Source organism: Ochotona princeps, chromosome X, assembly GCF_030435755.1.
Source record: "Ochotona princeps isolate mOchPri1 chromosome X, mOchPri1.hap1, whole genome shotgun sequence".
Classification (NCBI taxonomy): Eukaryota; Metazoa; Chordata; class Mammalia; order Lagomorpha; family Ochotonidae; genus Ochotona; species Ochotona princeps.
In genome coordinates, this window is record NC_080865.1 from 103,581,032 (window position 1) to 103,588,977 (window position 7,946).

At 54.0% G+C, this 7,946-nt stretch overlaps 1 long non-coding RNA gene across 1 annotated transcript; it reads left to right on the forward strand.

Moving 5' to 3' along the window:
- The first annotated feature begins 3,940 nt into the window (after positions 1-3,940).
- LOC131478626 (uncharacterized) lies at positions 3,941-6,790 on the forward strand. The gene is made up of 3 exons (XR_009244595.1): positions 3,941-4,036; positions 6,086-6,175; positions 6,494-6,790. It is a non-coding gene; the product is annotated as an uncharacterized LOC131478626 (long non-coding RNA).
- Positions 6,791-7,946: the final 1,156 nt, after the last annotated feature.

Sequence of the window (7,946 nt, forward strand, 5' to 3'; positions counted from 1 at the left end):
AATCCACAAGGGAAAGCAACTCAGCAGACCCTGGTGTTACAACAGTTTCCAAGAATAAACAGGTATGCATTTATTCCAAGGCAGTTGTCAAATGTTTAAGCTACACTAATATATATTGAAAATGTTTGTCTTGCTCAAGCCAGTGTAACAAATTCATTACTAACTCTGGGAAGAGGGCATTTATTTTTATACTTTGATTTGTTTCATCTGACTCCTGGTACCAACTTCATGCAAATGCAGACCCATGAAGGCAATGGGTAATGGCTTAGTTTGCTGAGTACTCATCATGATGTAGAGATTTGGCAGCAGTATCCCTCCATCTCTTGGCTCTTCATATAAAAATTAAATAAAATATTTTAAAAGATACTTGCCTCTGTGTGTTTTTGGCTCAAAATGTTCATTCACTGGTAGAATATTCCCCTGGTATCTAAGTGAAGACAGATAGCCTGGAAAATTAATTGAAACATTGCTTAAATTTGATAGGTTTTTGGAGAGTTTGCTTAAGGTAGAAATGAGTTTTCCCTGACAGACTTGTAGCACCAGCCTACCAAATACTGTATCCTGAGACTATTGAGTATGCTGTCAGCAGTTTCAGGCCTGACACAATGGCCTAGTGGCTCAATCTTCACTTTGTAAGTGCCAGGATCCCATTTGGGCACCGGTTCCATGTTCCAGCTGCTCCACTTACCATTCAGCTCTCTGCCATGACCTGAGAAAGCAGCTGAGAATGGCCCAAAGCGTTGGGACCCTGTAATCACTGGGACAGGCCACCTGGCCCCCAGGTTGAGGGACTCCAGATTTGCTGGGGAATGGGTCTGGTGAATGCAATGGCTGAGGGCATGTTTGACTAGGAAGAAGTGACTTCTAGGCTTTCCATAGAATGGGCCACCACACTGGCAGTTAGGTGAGGAAGCTGAGACGGGAGGTGGGATTTACATGTTGGAAACTAGAGGGCATGTCTGGGTTCTGGCCAAGGCCACCTTCCTACATGGGACCTGGGTGGGATTAAACAGCATCACCAGCAATCCGCTGGTGCTTGCAGTGCTGGGGCTAGAGGACAATCTGACTGGGCTAGGCCACAGTATCCATCCACAAGTGTTAGAGCAGGGGGTGGCCCAAGCCAGGCTGGGCTATGGCACCTACCAGAACATGAGACAACCAGATCTGGGAGCAGATTCTGTAGGGAAGTTGTGGGCTGGCTTCTATGGGACTGCGGCACCACTGATTTAATCAGAGAGCAGGGATGGTGATGATCAGACCCAGGTTGAACCTAGAATTCACCCGACAGGAACCAATTTGACATTCCTGGGATCTGGAGCTGGGAGAAGTCAGGGTACTGGGTGCAGGGATCTGAGGCTGGGAGAAGCCAGGCTGCAGCACCTGCTGGCACATACAAAGGCCAGGACTGGGGACACATCATGCCAAGTATGGTTGCTCCTTCTGCTGGTATGCATGAGATCTGGGGCTGGGATCAGATCTAGTAGGGGAATTCCCCTACTTAGCCATAGCTCCCATTTGGGGAGCATCAGAGCCAAGGCTGACTATGGGCCAGGCAAATCTGCAACACTATTTAGCATTTGTCTGGGTTGGGCCTAGGGATGGGTCAGACTGGGTAAGTCCTCAACACCTGCTGCCATGCACAACAATCAGAAAAGGGTGTGGGTTGCATCATGGTTGGTTAGGCTGCAACTCCCACCAGTGAAAGCTGAGTGTGGAAGGGCCATGCCAGACTGGATCAAAGAACCTGCCAGCAGGCATAAGACCTGGGGCTGGTACATGCCTGGTGGGGGAACTTACGGGACACCCCTGATGGGCTGCAGCTCCCACTGGTGAATGCGAGAGCTGGGGCTGTGGGCAGGTCAGGCTGGGCAAGACTGCAGAACCCACTGTCATGTGTGTGGCTGGATCAGGCGGTGGGCAAGACTGGGCAAGGCTCCAGCACCCGCTGGTGATCATGAGAGCTAGAAAATATAAGAATATTTATTCATTATTTGATTTTAAAAACTTACTTGTTACTGGCAAGGCGGATCAGCTTTATGGAGAGACAGGGAAAAAGATCTTCCATCTGCTTGTTCCCTCCCAAAATGCCCACAATGGCCGAAGCTGAGCTGACCCGAAGCCAGGAGCTAGAAGCTGCTTCAGATCTTCCAGGCAGTTACAGGGCCCCAAGACCATGGGCCATCCTCTACTGCTTTCCCAGGCCATAAGCGGGGAGATGAACGGGAAGTGGAATAGCCAGGACACGAATGCCATCCCGGCACTTCGGCGATTGAGACATCACGCCCGGCCTGAAAAAATAAAAACATTTAAAAGGGGTGGGGGTCCGCAACTCCCTCTGCTACATAATAAACATTAAAATAAAGTTTAAAAAGCATTACACACCAGATTCTAATGAATTATCATGTCCACACTACATTATGTAACATTAGAAACGTGCTTCATTTCTAAATCAGATTTGATACCCATTGTCTAGAGATGGTGCTAACCAAATTTGAGACCACATACTAGTGTGTTAAAAAAGTATCATTTGGTGGGCAGCATTGTGGCACAGCAGATAAAGCAGCCCGCTGTAACACCAACATTACACTGGGTACCAGTTTTTGCCCCAGCTGTTGTAATTCCCATGTAGCTATACGCTAAGGGCTGGGAAACAGCAGCAGACGATGGCCCCAGTGTTTGGGTCCAGGCCACCAACATGGGGAACTCCGGGTCCTAGACTTGGCCTGACAATTGCAGCCATCTGAGCAGTCAACAAGCAGGTGCAAGAAGTCTCTCTCCTGAGCTTCTCTCTCTCTCTCTCTCTCTCTCTCTCTAGCTGTGCCTTTCAAATAAAGTAGCTCTTTTATCCTAAGTATTGTTTTAATGGGATATAATGAACGCACCAGAGAAAAGAATAGTGAGTAGAATAGTGAATCGTGACTAGTAACAGTAAACTTTGCTTAATAAAAATGAATGTGTGAACACATAAAATACATCTATGTGCATATATATACACATAAAATATACACATTAAAAGTCATATATATATAAAAAAACACATCCACGTATTGAGGTATACACAGTAGGTAATTTAGCATAAATTGGCAGAGAAGTCAAATGCCTTTCTTAGTGTGAATGAGCGGGAAGATGTGAACATTCCTGCTCTGTGCTATGAGGTTAGATAACGTGAAAACAGCAAAACTTACACAGTCCAATGCTACAGCTCAAGTCTCGTCACAGAACTCAATCTTGGAGAACAAGACGTGTCCAAAGCTAACATCTGGTGCTGAACAAACTGCACGGGAGATGCCATTCTTCCCTGGCAGTGTCCCACAGTCACAGGTGCTGCTCCACCTCACACAAGCACCAGCCTGAGAACACAGCCATTCAGTGCACACAATGACCCCCGACAGGTACCCAGAGGCAGCCGCGAGCAGGCCAATCACTGCAGGGGAAGTGGGGGGCAGATAGAAGACGTGGGTGAGGGGACAAAGCAGTGAGGGGACCCCCAAAGGCGGGACCCTCACACCCCAGGAGATTCGGCCCATTTCCTGCTCTGAGCACGCCCACAGCCCAGCCGGCACTGAGTCCGGCCCACTCCTCTCTGTGGACGACCAGACACCGGAGTGCCAGAGCCTCGCTCTGAGGGGAACGGACATGCTGGCCCGAGTCGGGGACCCAAGCTTTGCCGGGCACCAAGATGAGAAGCCCAGGGGAAGGAGGGGGCACCAAGACGTAGGTAGGGTGGTCAGCCTCTGCCGAATATGCCGACCAGCACTGTCAGGGGATTCTGGGAGCAGACCCTGGGTCGCTGGGGTGAGCCCCAAGTCTACAGGCGGCAGGAATGCAGGTGTGCCTGCCAACAGGTGAGGACCCCGAAAGCAGACAGGGTGTCCTGGGGGAATTCCGCACCCGCTGCGTCGGCCCTCGGAAGATCCGGGCCCGGCGTGAGCGGACGCCCCCTGACTTCCGCTTTCGTGAGAGGCGTTCTCTCAGAGAGCTGCCCTTCTCTTGGGCAGAGAGGCTCGGCGGCCCGCGCTCTGTGGTCGGGGCTCTGGTGAGAAACTGAGCGGCGCCCAAAGGCATCCCCGCCCGGTCGCACGTGGAGGGTCCCCAAAGAGCCCAGTGCTCTCCAGTGTTGTCCCACTCCTGTCTGCATCCGGGGCCCTGGGCAGTCCGAGCCTCGAGGGCACGCGGGGCCCTGGGCAGTCCGAGCCTCGAGGGCACGCGGTGAACTCGGTCGGCCGAAGGTGGGGGTGGCCGGACCTCGCCTGAGGGAGGAGGCGGTGGGAGGCCCTGAGGGTCCCGCCTGTGCCCCGCGGCAGGGCCCGCAGTGTCGGCCTCCAGCCCCTGCTTGTCTGCCCCACGGAGGCCTCCACGTGTGGCTGCCCCACCCTGGACCCCTGGACCCCTGCGCCCCGGGAGAGGTGAGCGGTGACCCGCGTGGTGGCTGCCTCGGAGCGAGGGCCCTGGACTAAGGCACTGCTGGCCAAGCCAGCATGGGAGTCCTCGGGCTCCTCTTGGGATCCAGTGCCCCGTCAGTGTGCCTGAGAAGGCGGCTGCGGACAGCCTGAGGACTGGGGCCGCCGACACCGCAGGGGAGACCCATGCTGGCTCCTGGGCTCTCCTGGCCGGGCCTTGCCCTTGTAGCCTTGGTCTGTGTGTCTGCGTGTGTTGCGGGGTTTGGCGGGGCGGGGGACTGGAAGGGAGATTCTCTCTCTCTCTCTCTCTCTCTGTGTTTCTTCGTCTTGCACCTGTGCCTATCAGAGAGACTAAAAACAAGTCTCCTAAATGCTGCAAAGAAGGGGTCTTCTCACTAGACCAGCTCTGCCAGGGTCTGGTGAGAAGAGTCCGGAAGAAGATGGGAGGGGCGTTTCAGTGTGTCTGGGTCTTGTGCTCGGAAGCCACGCTTGAAGGGCAGGGGAGATGTCTCGGTGGCCACTAGGACGCCAGGGGTAAACTCGAAGTACCCCCAGGCCACCAGGAAGGACCCGCGGCTTTGATAGCCTGGTTCTCAGGTCTGAAAGAGCTACCACAAGAATGCGCTTCTAGCGGGGCTTGGCAGTCCGGGACGGGTCAGGGAGATGACGTTTTTCATGTAAAGGACTGGTCGGCTTGATAGAGAAGCCGTGGTGTGTACCCGGCATGGAATTCTGCCCAGCCCGGACAGGATGGCTACCAGGTGTTTCCCAGCAACATGGACGCAGTAGGAGATCGTTGTGTTCAGTGAAATCAGCGCCTCCCAAAAGCGTCAAAGGGTTTTCCAAGATCTGTGGTAATTAATTTAGAGATTACGAAGAATGTAATGGGTGTGAATGCAATTGGCATTTTTAGCTTTGACTGTTTGCACAGCCCTTGTCTGTAGCACTGAACAAGAGTAGTTTCTCTTCCTTTAGAAAAAAAAAAGATTTATTTTTGTTTTTATTGGAGAGTCAAATATACAGAGAGGAAGAGACAGAGAGGAAGATCTTCGGTCCATTGATTCATTCCCCAAACGGCCGGAACTGCGCTGAGCTGAAGCCAGGAGCCAGATGCTTCTTCCGGGTCTCCCACGCGGGTGCAGGGTCCCAAGGCTTTGGGCCATCCCCTACTGCTTTCCCAGGCCACAGGCAGGGAGCTGGATGGGAAGTGGGGCTGCTGGGATTAGAACCGGCGCCCATATGGGATCCTGGCGTGTTCAGGGAGAGGACTTTAGCCACTAGGCTCCCATACCAGGCCCGGTAGCTTTGCTTCTTACAGCTTGTGGAATTCTTCATGTAAGTCCCGGTTGTAATGATGTTGAAAGCACGTTACTGTAAACATTAAAAGCTAAATGAGCAATGGCGTAGGTGGGAGTGAGGGCGGGAAGGAAAGAGGAGAGGCAGGGCGGGAACTACCATTTTGTTCTAAATACCGTGGATGTGGGATACGCACGCGCTCTTCCCTTTCCATGTGTGGAAGCCTAAGTAAGTACATCAAAGGTGAGGGGTGTGAGTGAGCACAGGAGGGGAGCCCACACATGAGCAGAGGGGGACGCTCAGACCCGTGGGGCACCCTGCAGTGAGCCTCACGGACTAGAGCTGTGCTAGCGGTCTGATGCCCCAGGATCCTCTCAATTCCCATACAGGAGCTGCGGCAAGGCGCTGCTGGAGGGCTGTTCCTGAGCGGTGCCCTCGGCCCACAGAACACACTGGCCCAGGCAGTGACAGGAACCAAGGTGAGGTGCAGCCTGTGAACGTGGGCTCAGGGCCCTACCCATCCCAAAGTGGGGGGACCACAGGGCGGCTGGCCCGACCAACACTGGTGCCATCATTGTGGCCTAGCACACTGCTGGCTGGCCAGCTGGCTGCTCCTGGGAAGCCTTGTCTCTCACGGGAGCACCTCTTCACATCTCAGGGGAATCAGAACGGCAGCAGAGAGGCCTCTGAGGGCCTCTTTCCCTACCCTGAGAGGAAGCCTGGTTGGAGGCATTTGTCACGGCCTCAGGGGTGCAATTCTCAGCAGGTGTCACTCACACCGTCTGTCTCTCCCCCAGGCCTGAGGGCCCCCATCCCCAGCTGCTGCCTACCCTCATCCGGCTGTCCCCCAGAAAGTCATCATGATGCCTTTTGGTCAGAAGAGTGTCCCTGGCAAGCTTGAGGGAGACAGTCAGGCCCAAGAAGAGGCTGCTGGGTTTCCCACGCTTGGAGAAGGGGAGGCCCCTGCTGCAGCTTCCTCCTCTTGCTCCGCTCTGGTAGCAGCAGCCCACGAGGAGGAGCTTGCTGCTGGGTCCAGGAGTCCTCCCGGGAGTCCCCGCAGAGCCTCCTCCCCCGCTGCCAGCTCACCTGCACTCACCCAGTCGGAGGAGAGCTCCAGCAGCCAAGACGAGGCTGGCCTAAGCTCCTGGCAGTGCCTGCAAGACCCAGAGTCCTTGTTCCAAGGGGCACTGGAGGAGAAGATGGCTGACTTGGTAGCGCTGCTGTTCCTCAAGTATCGCAGGCAGGAGCCGATCTCCGTGGAAGAAATGCTGAGTTGTGTCACCGTATATTACGAAGACCACTTCCCCGAGATCTTCTGCAAAGCCTTTGATTGCATCCATCTGATCTTTGGCATTGAGATGAAGCAAGCAGACACCACTGACAATGCGTATGTGCTGGTCCCTGCGCTGGGCCTCACCTGCCATGATGTGCGGGGGGGTGACCAGAGCGTGCCCAAGACCGGCCTTCTGATCACCGTCCTGGGCTTGGTGATCATTGGGGGTGGGCATGTCCCTGAGCTGCACCTCTGGGAAGCTCTGAGCATGATGGGGTTGCTTATTGGGAGAAACAACTGCATTTTTGGGGAGCCCAGGAACCTCCTCACCAAAGACTGGGTTCAGGATGGGTACCTGGAATACCGGCAGGTGCCCCACAGTGAGCCTGCTCGCTACGAGTTCCTGTGGGGTCCAAGGGCTCACGCTGAAACCAGCGAGATGAGAGTCCTGCAGTATTTGGCCAGGTTCAATAGGAATGACCCCAGATTCTGCCCAAGCGTAAATGAAGGGGGTGTGAGAGATGAGGAAGTGGGCGCTGAGGCAGCAGATGCAGGCAGGGCCACTTGGAGTGAGGGGGGCAGGGTAGGGACAGAGCCAGCATCTTGTGCTGCGCCCTGTGAAAGGCGTCCTGGTCGTTGCTCTCCAAGGGAAGATGGCAGTGAGAGTTCTGACTAGCAGAGGGACAGAGGGGCTTTAGAAACACCCTTAGAAACACAGGCTGTGGCTTTTGTGACCCTTCTGTGTAGCTTACTTGGAAGTTACTTTTCTCCCCAACCCATTTGATACATACAATGTGTTTCTGTCACCCAGAGGTCGAAACAGTGTCTGCATGTGTGTATGTGCAGTTCCGTGGTCACTCACTGCTTTGCTCTGCACTGTAGAATGCTTTATATGGAAGTGTAAAAAGAATTAAGGCTTAATAAACAAGTTAGCTTACTCACAGCCTCACTGAATCATTGTGCATCCACCGAGCATC